Raw genomic sequence first — 21,737 nt, forward strand, 5'->3', positions numbered from 1 at the left:
CCGCACATGGCTGAAAAAAAGGAGAGGGAACAGTGCCCTCAACCCCTCTGAAAATGTCAGTTTGGGGAGGGGCGGGGTGGTTTTCCAATGAACACTCCAAAGTTTCAAGGAAAACAGCAGAAACTTTCTGCAAAAAAAAATTTGCTTAGTCAACATCCCAATTCTCCATGAAAAGAATGTTGATAGAAACTGCTCACCAGAGGCTGACAAAAACAAGGAAAGGATCTCAGTGATTTCAGAGCACGCTGGATTAGTTCTATAGCAATGGTGGTGATGCACGAGAGACAATCTCTGTTGAGATATGAGTCACACACTGGAAATGTTTGGGAACCCCATCGTCAGAGGGCAAGTGAGCACATCTTACAGCTGCCTTGGGACAGAGCAGTAGAGATCTGTCGTTAGTTTTGTGTTTGTGTTTGATTTCCTTATATTGTGTCTTATAGCATGAGCATCCTTTGAAATCTAGCGGGGGCTATGTGTAAATTGTGATAGAGATTATACAGCCTAGTTTGATTAGGCCAATTTGTGTTTTTCAGATGTGACCCTGGGCATCCCCGTTACCTCTCTTGGGACACCTGATATGTCCCCGTTTTCCACTTATTCAGTCAACATCTTTGGGTTTAGAGAACCACCCACTGTTTGCTCAAGGCCTTGCTCTGCTGAGTGGAAGTTGCTCTTTGTCTGCTAGGAACACAGAGCCCAACAGTGATGGATTCTTGGGAATGGAGAGAAAAGTCAGACGAATGTTACACAGATACTAGCAAAGCTGAGCTTTCGCTTGGTGAAAGTTACAACCACTTGTTCAGCACTTTGTGATGCCCTCAGACACTAAATTAGTGTAAAAAACCCAGAAGACCCTCCCCTCCAAGAAGAGTCAGCAGCGACTCCAGCACACACTTACAATAGGACTCCTGATTTGTATTCTTTCTCTGTCTTTCACAGAGGTGCTGGGGGTAGACTGCATCAGAACCATTTGAGAGAACAGTCCTGGGACATGAGGAAAGGGGATAGGTAGTTTTTTAAAGCATAATAGCTTTTAAAGAAACATCTTTATGACAACTGTATTTGAATGGTATTGAAGTGGAAAATCCATGCTAGGTATCGTCTCTCTCGGAACAGCTGTTATAGAGGATTGGAAATAATGCAGTGGTTTCATTTGAATGGCACAGAGAATTTGGAACAAGCCACCTGCGTGCCCAGGTTCCCTGGGCAACAGTTAAACCTTACACATACCTTGCTTCTGAAGGCCAAGGCAATTCCTGAAGCAAAAATTCTATTGGAAAGAATTGGCAGATTTATCACAGCCCTCAAATCCACTGTCACTGACTGTGGAGGGAGTCGCTCCCTCTTGCCTTGTTGTAGGTGCAAACCTCTATTAACTCTTCTGCTTACCTTCTACTCACGTTTCGGTACCACTGCTGAGGTCCTCTGCTGCCGCAGTGTTGGATTGGTGACAGTGCTGCCAGGGCCTTGCCTCGGCAGGGGCTCTATAATTCAATAAATAAATACTAACCCGCTGAGAAAGGAAGGCTCACCCTCTTTGAAACTGGATATTCACTTCTGCTGTAACACTAGGAGGCTGGCAGGACTTTATTCAGCCCTAACGTTAACTAGGGGGGAAGGAAGATGGCCGCCCCTCGTGAGTTTTGTTTGCCCAGCATGGCTTACCTGCTAAATGAAAGCAGGGTCTGTTCATACGGTGAGGCCATCATGTAATTCCTGTTACTGCTGAGGGGAGGAGAAAGATTTCATGTATTTATTTAGCTGTATAAGAAGCTTAATAGGTCCCACCGCTGCTCTGGGCACCTGGCCCATAAATTAAAGCACACGGGGTAAGAGTCAGTATTTTGGGCTCTTCAGCTTCCTTGGCATGTCCATAAATATTCACCAGCTAATATGGAGATGACAGACTGCCCCCAAATCCCTCCACCAGCCCCTCTCCCAAAGCTGGGAGCCCAGCTGGGCGTTTCAACATATCGGCAGGTTACCAGACCCTGCTGGTAGTGAACCTAGGGAAGGGGCGTAGAAGAGGCATGCGAGATTGAGGTGAGACCCTTCCGTTTGTACTGAGGGGGCTCCGGTGTCTATGCATCTCTCAGCAGCACGGGTACGGCCTGGGGACAGGGTGCCTCCCTGGTAACGAGGTCCCAAACCATTTTAGCACTGTGAAGGCCAAAAATGCCCCCATGAATTCCACCTGCAGGCTAATGCCGGGGCTGGCATGCTTCATGTGCCCTCGTTGTGAAACTCCACACTCAGCAGGCTCTGCCGTTCAGCATTGCCTTAGGTTTCTGAGTGATCAGACCCATTACAGCAATCGACAGTCGAGGTGATTGATGCACGGGGATAACCAGCCTCTGCGCCAGCGAGAAAAAGTCCCACTCTTCTCTCTGGGTGCAGGTGATGAGACGGCTCTTGGGGCATGGCCTAAATCCCACTGCAGTCAGTGCCAAGTCTCCCACTGACTTCAGTGGACGTTGGACACCCCAAAGCTGCCCATGTTCTAACCACCAGGGTTGGCTCTAGGTTTTTTGCCGACCCAAGCAAAAAAAAAACAAAACCCCACCTCTGAGAGTGCAACTGCCGCCCCTGGAGTGCCGCCCCTGGAATTGTGCCGCCCCAGCACATGCTTGGTTTGCTGGTGCCTGGAGCCGGCCCTGCTAACCACACACCTGTGTTGTGCACCTGTTATACATGGTGGTCACACTCCGGGAGCACAAGGAGGGGGAAGGCCTCTCATGACTCTGGACCAGAGCTGGGTGAGGCAATGACAGAGCTCCGTCCCACGCCCCAGCTCACAACGCCATTCCAATTTGGGGTAGCTGGTTAGGTAACCTGGTCCCCCACCTGAGCAAAATTCTGGTCACGCCCCTATCATGCTCTCTCAGGTGGGGGAAGCGATGTGACATCCAGCAATGCCTCTGCCTACTCCGGTGTCCCAGTGTTTGAGTTGCCAACAGGCCAAGGGAAAGTTTACTTGTCTTTCAGAACTAAAAATGTTTTCCAGTAGCACTATTTTGAGACCAGGGCACAGGAAGCTTTCTACTGGTGTTAAACTCAGCTTGTTTGACAGCCTGAATTTAAGGCCAAATTCGACTTAACAGTATCCCTTTACGTTCACTTTTTTAGTGGAAACCATCCAAGCTTTCTTGACCGTGACGACATGTATCAGACATTTCTATTGTTAACTAAAGACGCCTCATCTTTACTCTAGCAAACTCAAAAGCTGGGTTTCTACACAGTACAATACTAAGGTAAGATTTTTTGGGAATCCCTGTTGATACTTTGACCGGTATTTTTACAAACTGAAAAACTGATTCTTATAGTAAATTTGTATGAGACTAAGGATAGGTGTGGGGAGGGGGGAGACCAAAGTCATCCCTTGAGAAGCCTAGCAGACCAAGTAAATCCTGCCCCACAGAGTCTATACACATTCCCTTAGACAAGGGCCTGCAAGGTCAATTGAACAGAGAGAAGGAGCTTCTGTTATTAGAGATGGTGCAGAATGAGTCAGAATCTTGGTGATGAAGCACTGGTCTCCTGTGCTTAGCAGTCAGCTAGTGCAGGTTATGTGACTACAGTCGCGATTTTAAGCAGAGAAGAGCACTTCTGGGAGGTGACTGCTTCCTGAAACAGTGACAAATGATTCAGCACATCAAGTAACGTGTGAAGGTCTCATCAGCCTCAAAGGCATTCCAGGTTTCAGATGATAATGTGAAATATTAGTTTGTTTCCCTTCGCGTCTTGTAAACGGCAGATGGGTGATTAACATTCCTCTGTCTTTTTTCCTGTTAAAGCCTTGTTCCGAAGCTTAGACATTACGATTCCTCTGATCAGCTGTCAGTCTGAAATCTGCAACCCTTTTATTTGCTTAAAAACCAGACTCCAGTGCTTGTGTCTGTCCCTGGGCTCATCTGTCACATAGTTAACTCACCCTCTTTCCCCCTCTTTTTGTAGGAAACTACAAACGGCGAGAGGAGGACTGCAATCACCCGCGTCCTGAATTTCAGTGATCAGCAGAATACTTTGCTGTAAGGTTGTGCTTCCCACCTAGAGATCTCACTGCGCTTACAGCTAGGCAAAGAGGGGCACGGAGGGGTGAAATGACCAGGTCGCAGTGTAATTTGCTGGCAGAGCTAGGGAGATCGAGTCTTGAGCTTCTGACTCCCATTCCAGTCCAGAGCCACTACTAGGCGTGCTTTGGGCCCCTCCTGAACTCTGCTAGAGTCCTTTGCAAATAGTAACTAAACAAATGTGACTTCTGTCCCATTTGGGCCCCATTCTGACTAAATCAGTCTCTGTGTAACCCCGTGTACTGACTTCAGGTCAGTAGAAGGTAAATACTACCCTCTGACCAGTGAGGAGTGTTCACTGCTACAAGCACGGACCTCCTCTTTCCCTACCAGTGGTGCAGTTATCTTCCCTGCTCAGTCACGACTAGCACATCAATGATCATTAAGAATGGCGGCTTTCCTTTCTCTGGTGCAAACGCGTTCAGAATACGTTATGCTGTTGCAGCTCTGATTTCCTCCTGCTGGTGTGTGTGTGAGCACGTGGTGGGGACTGGACGTACATTGTTGGGGAGGCTGGGGGGGGGGGGGTTGATCCGTGCTTAGTGCTTCATCCTGGGAACGTGGCCAGAACCTAGCCAGTGCTCTCGCAGGCTGCTGCTGATTCATGCTCTGGGGTACATGCTGCTTCTGACTCTAGGTTACGCTATTGCAATGCATTGTCTCACGACCTTGCTGAGCAAATGCTGCATTGGCCTCAGTGCGTGCAAAGTGCTGCCTGCAGAATGTTAACTCTCTCCAAGGCTGTCACAGAGTCTCCAGGCGATGCTCTGGAGCTGCTCCCCACACAGCCAGGCAGGACTTTGGGGAGACTCCTCTCCCTCAGAGCAGACTGTCTCCAGGGCAAGAAGCTCACACGGCTTCACCTTCCTGGGTCTGACCTTGGAGCATTCAGCATACGCCCCTCCGTGCGCTTCCCCCAGCGAGTCCACCCAGGCGGGGTCCTGGGGAAGCCACAGGGTCCTGCACCCCCACTTCGCAGTCAGATGTGACTCTCAGCCAGCCAGTAACACAAAGGTTTATTAGATGACAGGAACACGGACTAAAACAGAGCTTGTAGGTACCGAGAACAGGACCCCCTCAGCCAGGTCCTTTCTGGGGCCCAGCGAGGCAGACAACCCCGTCTGCCCTCACTCCCCATCCCCAGCCAGCTCCAAACTGACACCCCCTCCAGCCCCTCCTCTCTGGCCTGTCTCTCTTTCCTGGGCCAGGAGGTCACCTGATCTCTTTGTTCACCTTTAGCCATCCCCTTGCAGGGGGGGAAGGGCCCCAGCCATTTGTTGCCAGGAGACAGAGTGCCGGCCATTTATGCACACTGGAGACTTAAGAAATGCACAGGGGAAACTGAGGCACCCACACAGTATTCAGAGGAAACATTAAGAACAGTCCCACTTCGTCACAAAGGCCCTTTCCGAATGCTGCCTCCTGTCTGGAGGGAGCCTCGCTGGCTCTCTGTCAAACATCACATTGATCCAAAAATTCCTTTGGTGGTTCTTTAAGGCAGCACACGTTTTGTGGCCCTTTGTATTTGTCTAAGGTGTGCTCTCTGCTACCCATGGCGTGGCAGAGCGTGGGCGTTGTTCTCTGCTTGTTTTGCTGCTTCGCAGCATTTTGTGTGCGCAAATTATGGGTCATATTTTAGGAGGGATCGATCAGGGCTGAAACCCTTGGCTCTCAGATTACCCCCAAATTGGGATAATACGCAGCACTCACGCAGGACGTCACACATCTGAAGCACTCTGCGATTTTAAATAATCCTCAGAATCCCCCTCAGTTCCTGGAGTGAGACAGATTAACTCCATTTTACTGGTTGTAAAGCTAACGCCTAGAGAGCTGATGAGGGAAGGTGCCCAATGCCATCCAATGAGTCAGTGACAGAGAGAGGCTTAGCACTCAGAAGTTCCTGTTTCCAGGCCTTTGCTAAATCCGTTGGCCATGTCCTGAACGCCAGGCCTCTGAGAAGTCCATCGGACCGTGCCGGCTTGCCTAAAACACAACTCAGCTTCTGAAAGGAACATCGAAAGGTGACTCCTCCCGACACCTTGCTGCTGCGGCCCCAGGAGCAGCTTGTCCTTGAGGCTCAATCAGATCACTGTATCTATACACTCAGCCATGAAATTTGCAAACTAAGTACAATGTTTCTCAAATTATTGCATCATTACTGTCAGTGGAACAAGCAGCTGGAGCCTGGAAAGTGGATGATACTAAATAATGAATGTTCTCTTATTGGTTCATGCACAGGTTTTTAGCAGTGAAGGTGATTAACTGCTGGAGCCGCTTGCCAAGGGTTTGTGGGTGGGTTCTCCCTCTCTTGATGTCTTCAGATGAAGGCTGTGTGCCTTTGTGGAAGACATGCTTTAGCAAACACGAGTGACTGGACTCAGCCCAGGGGTAACAGGGTGAAGTGTAATGGCTTGTGATATAGAGGTCAGAGGAGATGAGCCAATGGTCCCTTATGGCTTTAAGAGCCATGAAAAAAGAAATAGACATTTCAGTGCTTGCCAGTGCAGTTAGTTATTAATGCCAGTTCTAAACCAGGAGATCCTCTGAGCCTTTCAGCTAGCAATGGATGACAAAGACCCAGGTTAGGGATACGCTATTCATGCTGCAAATGGAAATCACTGTTGGATTCATCCCTATAGTGTAAATGGCTCCGTCGATAGCCTCAGCATTCCTGGTTCTTTATTTCTGATGCAAATCATTTCCAACAATAAAAGTGAGGAGCCCCAAGTTTGGATGGAATGTAGCTAACTCGGGGGCTGGACTGAGTGATGGCCCTTGAAATCAGGTGCATTTAAGCGGCTGCAGCTTTGAGTTTTATTGGGTCTTACTTAGCTGGAAATTTGGAGAACCGACATCTCTTAAGGCCTGACCCTCCGAGGTGCTGCACGGGATATAACAAAATAAATGGCATTGAGAAGGTAAAGCAGCTGCTCCACCTTAGCCTCTCTTGTAATAAAAGAGCAAATGGGGATGCTCAGTGAAACTGAACAGCAACAAGATTAAAGCTGGCTAAGGGGCCTACACTAGAAAATTGACCTGTGGAACTCATTTGCCACATGAGAGTTTTGATGCAAAGAGTGCTGCTGTTCCTAACTGATCAGACTAAACCACATTGGCTTTGGGAGATTAAAGCGAGCGTGGGTACGTCAGCTCCAGCTACAATCCCACCTCGGACAGCAGTCTAGACACACCCATAGTGTAGACCAGGCCCTGGCAGCTTCTGGCATTTTCACCATCATGCTAGTTATAAGCCAGGCCATGGAGAGGAATGTGCATGCTCAGGTATTCCACGCTCCGGGTGCCTGAAGACAGAGCAGTGGCTGCAGTGAGTGGTAGTAGCCCCGTGGCAATAAAGTACGTGACCTGCACATTCCCCAAGGAGGATTCTGCTGGGCCTTGTGAAAGACAAGGAGGTAACTCCAGACATGAATGTTTGGGAAGGGAAAGGCTGGCCTTGTGGTTAAGGCACTCAGCAGATCTTCAGTTCCTGGCTCTGCCAGTCTCCCTGGGTGACCCATCTGCGAAATGGGGATAACAGTACTGCCTTCCTCCCACTCTCTGGCTGCACAAGCTTCAGGACGGGGGTGGTGATGGGTATTATATATCTTCAGCTGACTAGACGGTGGAGGAAGGGGAAGCAGGTTATCTGATGGGTCTGATTTTCCAAATGCTTTTAAGAATCTCTTCCCAGGTAATGAGTTTTTTGCACAGTCTAAAACTTGAGTCAGCAGCTTGGCTGCCAAGGGTTTGAGAAATAAAGATTGCTAAAGAGATTAACTCAGCCAGTCCCTGGGCCATTTGCAGACTCACGTTTTTAGAAACGTAAGGATTTTTTTCTGCTTGATTCATTGCCCCAGCCCGAGCTGAGTGCAGATCGCTTCACTAAGTGGTGTAATAGGGCCACTCTGTGGGAACAGGACAGACAATTAGCCACTTTTTAGAATCATCCTTTTAGATTTCCTGGATTCCTAAAAAGGTCAAGGGCTCGTATGACAGCTGCCATCTTGGCCAATATGCTGGGGACCGAACGGAGCACCACTGAGCTAGACGCATGACTGTGTCTTGTGTAAAGCCAGACTCTGAAGCCAGGGGCTGTAGCTCACCCATAGCCGGTGTGTGTCGGGAGCAGAGGCGGGCTCCCAACTCCAGCTGGTTGAGAATTATCTGACTAAATGGTTTTTCGTTGGAAAATGCTGGTTTGCTGAAACCCTCTCTCGCTTGGTGGGCTGCTGGAGACCCAGAGCCTCCAGGGGCCCTGCCATGGAGCCTGGGAGCCCTGGGAGCTAGAGTCTGGGAACCCAGACAACCCCAACTCCCAAGTTTCAATTCTCTTGGCTCCGTCTTGGCTCCCAGGTCCCGGTGAGCCTTGCAGGAAGCTCACTGGCTGATGGGGGAGGCTGGGAGCCTCAGAGCATAGGAGCCAGAGCTCATTTGCACCAAGACATTTTTGAAATCCGTTTTGATCATTTCTAAATGTCCCACGCCACAGAAATGCCGACTCGTGGCCAGCGTGGCGCATGCAGCCTGGCGGGTTCCACTCGGGTGTTCGGGGAAGCTACCTGCGCTACCAGTGTTCGTGATCCTCATCGGAAGTGGGGCGCTGAATGCTGACTGCCTGGAGAATGTCCCCCGCAGGGATGCCAGCATGGCATGTGTGGCAGCAACACATGCTTCCCACATCCCCCACCCTGTGTGTCTCAATCACCTCTCTGGGGGAGAGAGGGTTGGCTAATCCCCATGCCCAGGAAAGGAATGCTTAGAAGTCTAATTGCTGGCAGCTGCAGGGCCTCTGGATGCATGGCTCAGAGTTTTAACCCCTGGCTTGCCAGTCTCGTGCATCCGTTTACGTGGCACATGCTGTAAAAGTGGAACTCAGACCTGTCTGCAGTTTGCCATGACAACTCCAGTAGGTTCCATTAGAAACCTTCTCCTGGTCTCTGCTGTTCACCGGTCTCTCCTGGTCTCTGCTGGAAGAACAGGGACCCAATATGCCCTTGCCTCTGCCCTAAAACCTCGATGCCGAATGGAGCTAGGAGGAGCCTGTTGAACATTTGAACGGGAATTCCCACTAGGGGGACACCATGGCTGTCTAATCTTTATCCTACCTTGTCCCCCAGAGTCCCCAGTCAGGGTCAGGGCCCATGTGCTTGGTCAGAGGCAGATTAGGGGTTTGTGGGGCCTTGAGCCAGAGCAAGTGGGGGCCCCTCCCCACCCCTTCCGCCTGCGCCCCCCAGCCCGCCCGGCACTCCTATCCAGGTCAGGATGCAGGGCCTTCCCCCACTCCCCGGCAGGAGCGCCAGGTGGGTGGACAGGATGGGGTAAGGGGGTGCCCATTTTCTTGGCCCCCCCCAATTGGCTGGGGGCCCCTGGACACGGGCCCTGTTGGCCCAGTGGCTAATCTGCCACTCTGCTTGGTGGTGCGCAAGCCACGTAAAGACACAATCCCAGCCCTGAGAGCTTAGCACCAAAGAAGAGCGGTGGCATACATACATGCATGTGCATACGTGTAAATATGTAATTATGTTGGTGATGATCATAAATAGAACATAGTTAGCACCGTATCTATAGAGTGAATCGGTTGCCAGATCCTACCCCTCCATCTTCACGCTTTTGTTCTTTCTCTTACACAACTCTTAGGTCATTCACTCTGCTACAGCGACAGGAACGAGGATGTTGCTGGTCACATGACACTGAATCAGAGATTCCTAAAGTCCAAGGCCAGAAAGGCCCATTATGATCATTTAGCATGACACAGGCTGAGTGTGTGGTTGAGATGTGTGCTTCAAACAAATCTGTGCTTCTCTTTTCATCAGTGAAAGGAAGCTGTTGCTGCCTATTAACTGTCAGGATGGTGAATTTTAAGGACTTGAAAGGGCCAGGACAACTTTGATAAAGGTTCGCTCATTGATCAATCAGTTTCTTGGGTAGCACTTGGAACATTCAGTCTACTTGTTGCAGGGTAGACCATCCTGTACCCATTGCCTGCTCTAAATGGACAATATTTGTTTTACAGGACAAGCAGGAGCAGTGTGGTGTAGAAAAGATGGGTAAAAGATTGGGCTTGAAAGAAATAGGGTCCCAATAATAGAGAGAGGATAGAGCTAGGTCTTCTATCAATGCTGTTCAGGCTCTTTAAGGCAAAGTTCTAGCGTTTGTTGGCTGCGGTACATGTAGAGACAACTCTGAGCCATCACGGTTGTACTTATGGAGCCGTTTCAGCTGGAAAGGCATTTCCCAGGCAATCAGAGCTAACAGAAGTAGTGCAAATACTGCACCATTTTGGTTGGCACCAAGACCTGAACAACTGCCGGAGTGTGGCAGTTTTACCACGGAGGCCCCTGGAGGGCTGCCCAGGTCTGAAACATCAGCTAATAGGAGTCAAATGTACACCTAGATCATTATAGCATTGGGGCTGTTCAATTATCTTTGTAGCCCCTCTGGGAGCTGCTCATGCACCCCCGATCATGCAGTGCGGGTCCCAGTGTGGGGCTCCCCGCTACAGAACTTCACTCCCGTTCACTGACCACCCTGGCAAGTGGACTGCGGGGCATTTCCAGAAATGTCCTAGTGTAGATCTCAGTTCAGCAAGGCACCTGGGCGCATGCACCTAACTTTCAATCAACGGATTAAGAGCCTGAGTATCTTGCTCAATCTGGTCCTTAATGTGTGCAGTGAACGGGAGAGTGTGTGGTGCGCTGAATGATGTAACCGCTATTCTATTTCGGGACATTGCACCTTTCAAATGCTAAGGACTCTGCTGTCTGCAGAGACAGACCGTCATTTTATGCACAATGCAGCGTATCACCACACACTCTGAGCTCTCTGGTGGGGACTTGTCTTTGGTTCCTGTTCTGGTTTTCTCTTAAGATAAAAATGCAGGTAACTGTAGGCTGAAAACACAAGTTTTGCTCTTTGTGTCTGGCAGATAGAGGGGGCTGTGTTTATCCTGTAGTAATGAGGCAGTGGTGGAGAAAGTGGCCAGTCACTGCTGGGTCGGACTCAGGTACGCCGCAGGGGAAGGTGTGTGCCTTGGGTTTTGATGATTAACTTATTCTGCCATGCTCAAGATCAGCCGCTGAAGGGATGCGGCCTTGTCTCATTTCCAGTGGCAAAGACACTCTGTGCTGGCCCCCAGCTGGCATGGCGTGGGGAGAGGTGGGAACCGCACGGCTCTCTGGAGGGTCGTCGGATTCCATAAGTATATGGCAGCCTTACGACAGCAGAACGGGGGAGCCGCGTGTCACCAGGCTTCCTGGCTTGGATCCCACTGACTAGAATGGGTTGGTTTTTTTGTTTTGAACTAGAGCTGGGTGTGAAGGCGGATACTCTGTGTTGAATTTTTGGCCCAACATTTCAATACAAAAAGAAGTTTGCCCAAAGGCGAACAACAGCACCAGGCCTGTGCCTGGTACAGCCGTACATCCCATCTTTCCTCTCTCATTCAGAGCTGCTTCCCCTCCCCTCCCCGAGTGTTTCTGGGTTGCTTTCCTAGACCACACGTGTGTCTCCTCCGGAAGCTTCTCAGTGGCCTGATAAGGCATCGCTCGTTTAGGCCCTTTAAAAGATGACCCTCCTCCAAACCGTGTGTGGGGAAGACAGCCTCTCTCCCTGCCTCTTACAGCCTACAGAATTCAGCAGCTGAGTGTGCCATCTTCTCCTGCCCTGGGCTGACTGGGGGCCTTCTCACGACGGGCACCATGTACATGCCAAGTGCTACTGGCTTATATTACTTTCCAGAGCTACGGTGTGGTCTGCTTGGGGGGCTTATCCATTTTGATTCCCTTTCTACTGAGCCAGTTCTAAATGTTAATCTGGTCTCAGCTGCCATCTGGTCCGTCACTACAGATCCAGCCCCACTGTGATGTCTTCGGCTGCCCGCTAGCTGGGAAGGTAGAAACGGAAAGAGCTTTGCCTCTGACCGGTGCAATGACACGGCGTGTGCCCTCGGCGCTCTGAGTGCTGTACTCTTCCGTTTCCGGCCGGCTAGTGCGGTACCTGAACGTTCACAGTTACCTACGCCAGATGTAATGGGGGGGAACCGATCCAGAGGCTCGTCTTGCAAGGCAAAGTCTCAGTCACCTTGACACCAGGAAGGGAATCTCCGTGGAAGGCTCAACTCACCTTAGACAAGGTGTCCGGTGCTTTGGGTACAAACAGGGTTTCTCTGAGCGCCACTACCTGTTCCTTTTAGCAAAGGTGCTAAATGTACCTAACGCAAAGGAAACCCCTCACTCATCAGCCCTCACCGGGTTTGCTGCCAGGCTCCCTCCCTGCGGTTTTGATTAGTCAGAGGCTGGAATGGGCCATTGCTTTGAAATGCGTTTTACACCTAGGAGCATTGGGACCCTTGGGTAAGGCTGGTATCTGGATAATTGCCCGAGGGACTTTGAATCACACACTGCACTTGTCCATGGGAAAGCTCTCATTGAGACCCACAGAGAAACGTCCTTCCCTAGCACCTCTCTGGGAGCAGAGCGGGAGCAGGTCCCCAGCTGGCGACAGAGGGAAGGGAGAGGATTTGCCTTCTGTGGGGCACTGTTAGGAGGTTTACTTGGCACATTTTCTAACGTCTCTGTGAACAGTAATTTTAATGCTGACTGTGCAGAATGCTGCGATAGACCAGTGCCGTTACTCTCTTCAAAAGAGATACAGGTACTCAGGGCCGGCTTTAGGAAGTGCGGGGCCCAATTCGAACCGTTTCAACGGGGCCCTGGCAGGGATGACTATATATTAAAAAACAAACAAATAAATAAATAAATGTAAAAAACACATGGGGCTTGTACTCACTGGGCGGTGCTCCGAGTCTTCGGCGGCATTTCGGCAGCGGGTCCTTCACTCGCTCCAAGTGTTTGGTGGCGTTGAAGGACCCGCCGCCAAAGTGCCGCTGAAGACCCAGAGCAAGCGAACGACTGGCTGCCGAAGTGCCGCCGAAGACCCGGAGCGCCGCCAGATGAGTAAAAATTAAAAAGGCACCTCTAGCCAGGGAAGGGCTTCTCACTGGGTGCGGGGCCCGATTTGGGGGAATTGGTGGAATTGGCCTAAAGCCGGCCCTGCAGGTACTCACTGTCGGATCTACCCGGCTCCCATTACCAGGGCACCTCAGAGTCTTTAATGCAGCCTCACCCCCACCCCTTGGGAGGGAGGCAAGCGCTGCTCTCCCCCAGGGGGACTGCTGCGAGTGTGTGGGGGAGCAGGGATTTGAACCCAGGCCTCCTGCATCCAGGCTATTGTTCTCCCCAAGCCAGGGATACTGAAACTGATGCTTGGGAGCCACAAGTGGCTCTTTGCAGCATGTGGTATTAAATTTGAGTTAATTATTAGCCAGTCTAAGTCATTAACCAATCCAGATGCTTCTACTGTGTTAGTAACCAATTGTAGTTGATAAAATAATAATCCCTGGGCAGTGATTTTTGCTGTGAGAATAATTTTTATACACACACAGACACACAAAGCATTTCCCCGTCAGAGTGTTTCACTCTGACTCGCTAGTACGATGGTAAATGTAGCAATGAATTCACACGATGGCGGCTCTTTTGGGTGATGCTGATGGCTGATTTGCCTCCTGACCCACTGAGGTCTGAGTATCGCTGCTGTGAGAAGTGCCCCTGCCTGGCCCCAGCGACAGCTGTGAAATACCCACGTCCTCGTGACGCTAGCTCGCGCTCGGGAAAGCAGCCCCGAGTCAATCTCGGAGCTGCTAATTAAGCAGGACGCACTCAACAAAGGGATCTTGGTATAACTCATCGCTTTCGTTTTGCTTTTCAGTGAGATTTTGATGTGCTCGGCGGGAGCCTCACTCCTCAGTGACCAGTCAGCTGTGAAACACTTAAACACGCGGAGGAAATAAAAACAAATCGCATCCAGCAAGTTTCTGAGCAGCCCCCCTCAGCACCAGCCTCCGCCCTGGTGGGAGTCACAGCTTGGCGAGAGGGTGCAGAGGAATCTGTTCCAACCTAGTGGCTGCCATCGCTGCACGAGATTTCCAGTGAGAGAGGTGGCTTGGCACAGCACGCGCCAGTGCGGCGCTCGCTGTCAGTGAGAACGCCCAGTCTGTAAGCAGAGAGATGTGCTGAGCACCAAGCTACAGAGAGTGAGTTAAGAGCTTCGGGTGGTGGAGGTGTCTGAAGATCTGGCACCGATTGTTCCTCAGCGTGGAATAGGGGAGGCTGTCCTGGCTGAGAGGGCAACCCCAGTGTGTAAGTGGTGTCAGTCTGTGGCCCTGAAACAGGCCTCTGGGGTGAGGAGAGGACCCCAGGGGGTGGGGTGGGGCTTGAGAAGAGACAGGTTTTTACAAAAACATCTCTAGTTGCAGTGGGGCACTAGGGAATGAGGACTCCTGGGTTCTCTTCCTGGCTCTGCCAGTGACATCTTGGCCATTCAGTTAACCCCTTTACACCTCTGGATGGTGAATACAGCCAGAATCCCCTGCCGGGCAAACTACCAGCTGCATTCTGTGCTTGGGAAGCCCTTGGAGATCCAGGTAGGTCAGCTGCTATAGGCGTGCCAAGGGCCTCTTCCTGCCCCAATTGAATTGCTTCAGATGAAAGGTGCTCTAGAAGCACCATCCTCCCCTCTGGATCAGGCTACGATAAGCAAACGACTCTTAATTAAACAGCAGAAGCTGAGATCCAGAATCTGCCCCAAAAACCTGCTGGGCTGCTTGCAGAGTTCCCCTCCTTTCCCCCCGGGGCTGCAGGGTAGGATTTAATGTGGAGACTTTCTGAATTCAGAGGATTACACTTGGCTCTTCCCAGGGCCCATAGACCCATCTTGAAACTGGAAGTGCTCACTGTCCTCTGCCATATCAAACACACCTGCGCTCTGGTTCCCGGGGGTGCTTGGCAGGGGCCCTGTGCTGCAAACCCAACCCTTTACTCACACGAGTAATTGCCCATCGCCTCCAGCAGGGCTAGTGTGACACGTATCGGTTTGCAGAACAACACCCTTTGTTTGGACTCCCTGGAACCACAGGGCCAAATTCCAGTAGGTTTGTCTCCATCTTTCCTCTCTTTGGGGAAGACGAACAGAGCATCATTGTGTGTACAGGCTCAGGGGTCTGCGGTGGGCTGTGCCCCCCACCTGGTAACCTGAGACCCCTGGGCAGCTGGGGCAGCCAAAGCCCAAACCTCCATTTTAGCCACCAGCTTTGCAGGGGTTTGGAGTCAGTTGGGCTGGGTCCAGCTGCCAAGGTTACAGGGAAGAAGGAGGAAGGAACTGGTATGGGAGGGGAGATGCCAGGCCCCAAAGAGAGGGTGGTTTTCTTGGCGGACGCCTCTTACTAACTGGATTCCTGTCTGTTCTGCGCTGCATTTTTCACTGCTTGTAAATTGGCCCTGTGATCAATTACAGGCCCAAGGGCAGAATTTCAACAGCTAGTTACCAGTTGTGCCCCCAGATTGGCATCTAAATACTGCCACCGTTGAGTGTGGATGCCAAACAGCGGACATCCAATGCGAGGCTGGTTTGGGGAGCGTGTCAGTGGGCCTGTACAGAGAGGAGGGGGTTGCAGGATGGGCCCAGTGGCCTGAGCCAAAGCCTGCTGAAGTCAGAAGTTTGCGGTTGGATTTTCCCCATGTCCCCCTTGGTTTATTTAGAGCTGTCTGCCATGTGCTGAGCTGTACTCTAGCTAGCTGGCCAGGGGCTGGGTGGTGCTCAGTTTGCAAGGAGGCCATGTCCCTGGGATTTGCCCTCTGGATGATGATTTGCGCTCAGAGTTGATTTCAGTGGTGTTACTTGAGACCTGCATAGGTGTAAATGGGATCGGAATCTTACCCACTTTGTGGATAGCGCTCTGATGATTAAAAAGTGGTATGCAGTGAAAGCTGCAAGTTGTTACTTGGAATTTCTTTAGTTGAGACCATAATGGATCTGATGTTTCCAACGTAATTACGCTCTTGGCATTCGATCAAGTGCAAAAATTAAAAATGCCACAGAAACAAAAGTATTTAAAATGTTCCTAATATTTTTGCGGGGAAGCAGGGGTGTAGGTTGGGGTTTTGTGGCTGGTACTCAGGATGATGGGGGGAATTTTTATGTTTATGTCAGCACCAATTCAGTGTTGAATTTGGATGAAATAATGCAATCTCTTTGTCTGAATTTTAATAGCATTTCTATTATTTCGCTCCATGGATACTTGCAGATGTGAGATCCTTTACTGTATTACTACTTATACTTAACACATTTGTTTGCATGTGACTTATTATTAGACTGATTGTGGAGGCTGTCTGCCATGCATATGAGTGTATGAATATGCATAATTAATAAATGCTATTTGCTGGACACATATTCCTAAGGGTCTCAGCTCTCCTTGACCGAGAAATTATTTTCTCTGAGATCTAATGAAAGGTTTAGACTTTTTAATTTATTTTCTTAGATTAGACTCAGAAAATAACCTTATTATTCTAATAGGTAGAGCAGTCCCCATGGAAGATATGTTATAAATGAAAAAGCAATAGGGGAAAATAGGCCAAAGCTGCAATTACCAGATATTCTTTCTGACCTTTTAATTTTGGGTCAAAAGCATTGGAATTTAGACCACATTCTTTGTGTCTGTGCAAAATATGGAGTCAGTCAGTCATTCGGGGTCAATGGCTATTTTTCTGTGGGAACCAACTGAATTTCTAACAGAGCAAACATTTTCTCTGGAAACATATTTTAAGTGCCTGATGTATTAAAACAATGGTAGATTGTGCAGATTCCATAAAATTCAGTGTGTTCGTTAACATTTCTGTTTGTGTACACTAGGGGGAGCTACTTAAAAATCTATAAAGGTTATTACTGTATCTGAGTTTCTTTCCCACAAAATGTTGGGAGGTATACTGATATAAATATCCCAAACAGCTGGTCAAAAAAATTTCGATGGACCAGTTTTCCATCAGAAAATGCCATTTTGTCAAAATTGAAACATTTCCTGGAAATGTGACAATTCTGACAAAATTTTTGATGAGACAATGTCTTTGTTTCATTTCAATAATGTCAAAAAGCTTCATGTTGATTACTTCATTTGGACTTTTAAATTATATTAAATATTAATTTAACATGTATGTTAAGTGTAAGATTATATACAGACTATATGTTACATTTAATATTTTAATATAGTAGCCTAAACAAAATGAATCAACATCACCAAAATCAACAGCTCCAAATTGGAATTTTTTTTAAATTTTCATTCCATGGGAAATTTTGAAATTTCAGCTTTTTGTTTTGATTCAGACCGTTTTTAATTTCAGATTTTCTCATGGAATGGAAACCCCAGTTCCAGACGAGCTCTAAATACAAGTGTTTTCCTACATATTTGCTTCTTTGCAAAGTCCAGTACCTGATGTGTTAATATATACATTATGTTTTCTCCTTTTGAATTCTAATATAATTCCCAAGCAGCCAGGAAGCCTTCAGCCATTTAGAGTTATAAATGGATTCGGAGATATCATGCTCTGATGCAATATTGGAGTTCATAGGGCCAAATTCTATCACTATTGCTCACACTATGTAGTACCTGCTCTATATTGCAACTCATTTAAGGGGTGGCTTTTTGTATGTAAGGAAACATTATTTCTACTAGGGCAAAAATATTTCCCTCCAAATTAAATGAACATCCAAGCAGCTGTCTTGTCAAAAGTTGTTGCTATGATAAAGCAGAAAATAGGACCAAAGTTTTCTCCCATCAAACACTGTTAATTTCAGAAACGAAGCAAAGAACCCTCCCTCCCAGTCAGCAAAAAGTCTTCCATTTATTGTATGTCTCTCCTTCTGCTTCCATGCCGCCGGTTGTGTAAGGTTTCATAGGTGCGTGGGCTCTGAGAACGCAATCCCCATAAGAGGTTCCACCGGGGAAAACAAAACCCAGCAACCCTCTGTGAGAGAAAAGCACTCAGACTGCCACTAGCTAACTCCTCTGTTCCAGGGTTTCTAGTGAGCAGTGACACACTGGCTAATACAAAGCTTGGCTGGCTGAACAAAGTGCCCTGTTGAATTTGGGAGGCCGAACGTCTGAGCTGTATTATTTTTAGGAATGGTCCCTCGGGGAATGCTTTGCCTTTGGAATGCTTTCTCTCCTCTCCCGCCCTCTCTCGCTGATTATTCCTTCAGTTGTAACCAAGGTGCCCAGTTTCCTGTTGGGCTAACAGTTAAACACACCATCTCTGGGCAGGAAGAGGGTGGATGATCCTGCAGACAGCGACCTTTGGAGCACACCACACACCTCGCAGAGCGGATAAGGCTGGAGATAAAGAGAATGATCTCTGTAGCAACGGTGCTGCTGCAACCTGATGTATCTCCCTTGGTTTTCCCCCATTACTCAATGACAGAGGAGGGAATTGGGAGCCGGGCAAGCAAAGGGGTTACTCCTTTAGCTTAGGCAGTACACGCTCATGCTTTAAGTTCTTTAGGGCCTGGGTTCAAAACCTGCTGATGACCCACACATTTTTCTCTCGACGCTACAGAGCATTGGGAAGTGAGTTTCTCCTCTTTGTATACATTCCAAACTGTTCCAAAAATGGTGCTGGCTTGCTCAGCCAAACAGGCATTCGGAGTGCTGAAAACTGCAGCGGTACCTTATGCATTATGGCCACTCCCTGGAGTTGAGCTATTGCAGGGGCCGGCAACCTTTTGGAAGTGGTGTGCCACTGCCGAGTCTTCATTCATTCACTCTAAATTAAGGTTTCGCGTGCCAGTAAATACAGTTCAACGTTTTTAGAAGGTCTCTTTCTATAAGTCTATAATATATAACTTAACTATTGTTGTATGTAAAGTAAATTAGGTTTTTTAAATGTTTAAGAAGCTTCATTTAAAATTAAATTAAAATGCAGAGCCCTGTGGACTGGTGGCCAGGACCCGGGCAGTGTGAGTGCCACTGACAATCAGCTCGTGTGCCATAGGTTGCCTACCCCTGAGCTATAGAATTGGCAGCGAGGTGGTAAGATGGAATGACTGAAAGTAGTAACTGGTTTTCTGGCTCTCGTACCAACGTTTCCTCTTTAGCTTAGGAGGAGCAGTTGTTCCCCCAGTGTATAATACACAAACAGACTGCATTGTTTTCTGCTTTGCCTTCTTTTATTACAGCAGAGATATTGGATGTGTAGCTTTTGGGAAAAGCAGGAAAAGACGAACCCAGCCAGTTCTGTACTAGGAAGGTCTGAATTTTAGAGAGTCAGAATCTCTTCTTGTATGTAAATGCCACACAGGATTGATCACAAACTAAATGGTGCATGTATGGAAAAACGGTCTTCAGAAACCATGGCTTTGAAGTGTGAGTCTGCTCTGAATTGTGTCCGGTTTAAAAACCACTCCATGCGACTCAGCAGACCTGCTCCCAATGTGAGTTCAGTCCCCTCTGCTGCCTTTAGTGACAAACATATTTTTACTGCTTTTTACCCCAGTTAGCCCTGCAGAGCCGATAAATCTGTTGGAAAGAGGGGTGTGTGTGTGTGTGTGAGAGAGAGAGAGAGAGTCTCCCCTGGGGATGGCACACAAATAAAGGGATGTAATTTGCAGACAGTGGGCTTGCAGGGGTAGCCTGGCCTTTGAAATGTATTTAGCAATTCTGTTGATGCACAAGCGGTAAAAGAATCCAGCCTGCTCTTCCCTAGCCGCGTTGGCTCTGCAGGGCTGGCAGAACTAAAGCCGTAAAGACCGTCTGTTCTCAGTCAAGTCCTCAGACGTGACTCTGAATACACACCTGGTGCAGATGCGCTGAGTGAGCAGGCGCCATTTGAACACAGAGCTGTAACACGGTGCTCTGCTCCGAAGAGACTTGCGTGGCCCTTCTCCCCACATCCCCAGTCCGCCCGCAGGGCTCTGAGCCCGAGGAGAGTGTCCAGCTGGGAACTCTTCAGGTGCAACCCTTTGATACCACATTGCGCATGGCTGATCTGAGCGTTCTAACTTGACCTACTTGCCTGAGTAAAATGCGCAGAGTCTGATGACTCCTTCCACAGGCGTTTTTGTTGTAAATAGTGGATAGTTTAAGAGGCTCCTCCAATCTGCTTATGTTTCTCATACGTGCTATTCCAGAGGGCTATATCGGGTAGCAAAGCACAAAGGCTTCCATTACAGCTCGCGTGGTAGGCCAGGAGCCAAGATTCTGCTGTCTCTTCCGAGTTCCCATGGCTGTGATGCTTGTGAATTCAAGGCAGGTTATTAGCGCTAGCTGGAGGCAGATGCTGTGTGAACATGCTGGTTCATTCACTACATAGCTCTGGTGATTGCACCTCAATCCAGCCTTGCCACACACCTCGTATCCCCCTCGGAGCTTCCCCTGAGCTGAGTTAGCAATTATATGCCATGCTTGTCAGGTGTAAACAAATGTCCACGGGGGACTTCAGTCTGATCACCACCATCCTCTCATTTATGGCTTAAATCAGATCTGAACTCTGGCTTCTGACTCGGAAAGGCTAGCGCAGATCTAATGAGTCATCTTACTTTGCTGGTACTTGCTTGTCTTGGGTGGGGTTCTTTAGGCATGTTAATACGCTCCATAATATCCAGAGAACTTCCAGCCACTACCCTACACTGGGGTGCCAGCATTTGTTCGGCACATACCTGGGATGAACTGTAAAAGACTTGCGGTGTGATGAGATTCGATGGCTCATCAATTAGTTAAAAAGATTAAAGCAAAAAAACTAAAACAAACAATCACCGCCCCCCTCAAATCTCTTCAATAAGAAACAAAGGGCTGATGCCTGGCACTGCGAAGAGAACGGCTGTCCCTGGCAAGGCCTGTCCCACACTGGTTTCCATCCACGTGGAGCTGGAACTTTGATCCACCACACCCGGCTGATGAGCTGATGCTGGTTGGGCAGGAGCTGGGAATGATCTAGTTCTGTACAGCGTGGAAATCTGTCGTCGTACGAATGACGATCAGACCTGTATCAGGTCTACACTGCACACTAATCCTGGGGCTGCGGGACCCGGCCTTGTGGACTCAGTGTTTCCAAGCCTGGGCGTGGAAACCTGGGTTTACAACAGCTGGATCCAAGTCTCGTGTCCGTGCTCTGCTACGCAGCCCTTTGGATCTGCGCCTTGAGCTGCGGCCACACCACGAAATGACAGGGCTTGGATCCCCATCACAGCGGCACTCGTCTGAAGACCCAACCCCCTCGCAGGTTCCTCGGGCCTGGATCCTGAGGGCCTGCTGACCTGAGTCAGACTGACGTAGGTGTGGATGGAAGAGGGGCTTGGGCTCAAACCTGACTCAGCGCCCAGACGTAGCGTGTTGTGTGGTACCCAGGGATAGGAGCACCACAGGCTTTTTCACGTCTCTGTAGATGAGGCCTCTGCCCTGTCCACACTGGTGCATCTAATTCCTCTCCCCCAGCCGACAGAGAGAGCGGATTCCCCAACACACTCTACTCCGTTTCCTGTGGCTGCAGTTTTGTACAGCTCCTTGTGACACTTTATGCAAATTCCTTGCAAATATCCATCCTGACTCAATGAATAATTTGTGTACGGCCAGAAACTTCAGCTTCAGGTCCAGGGCCGCCCAGAGGATTCAAGGGACCTGGGGCAAAGCGGGGGAGCTGCGGTGCTTGTACTCACCCGGCAGCAGTCTGGGTCTTCGGCGGCATTTCGGCGGCGGGGGGCCCTTCACTCACTCCATGTCTTCGGCAGCACTGAAGGGCCCCCCTGCCGCTGAAATGCCACTGAAGACCCAGACCGCTGCCAGGC

General features: G+C 49.3%; 1 long non-coding RNA gene across 1 annotated transcript; it reads left to right on the plus strand.

Moving 5' to 3' along the window:
- Positions 1-3,172: 3,172 nt before the first annotated feature.
- Positions 3,173-14,295, plus strand: LOC120371333. The gene is made up of 3 exons (XR_005584284.1): positions 3,173-3,254; positions 3,958-4,031; positions 13,839-14,295. It is a non-coding gene; the product is annotated as an uncharacterized LOC120371333 (long non-coding RNA).
- The last annotated feature ends 7,442 nt before the right edge of the window (positions 14,296-21,737 follow it).

Source organism: Mauremys reevesii, linkage group 9, assembly GCF_016161935.1.
Source record: "Mauremys reevesii isolate NIE-2019 linkage group 9, ASM1616193v1, whole genome shotgun sequence".
NCBI lineage: Eukaryota > Metazoa > Chordata > Testudines > Geoemydidae > Mauremys > Mauremys reevesii.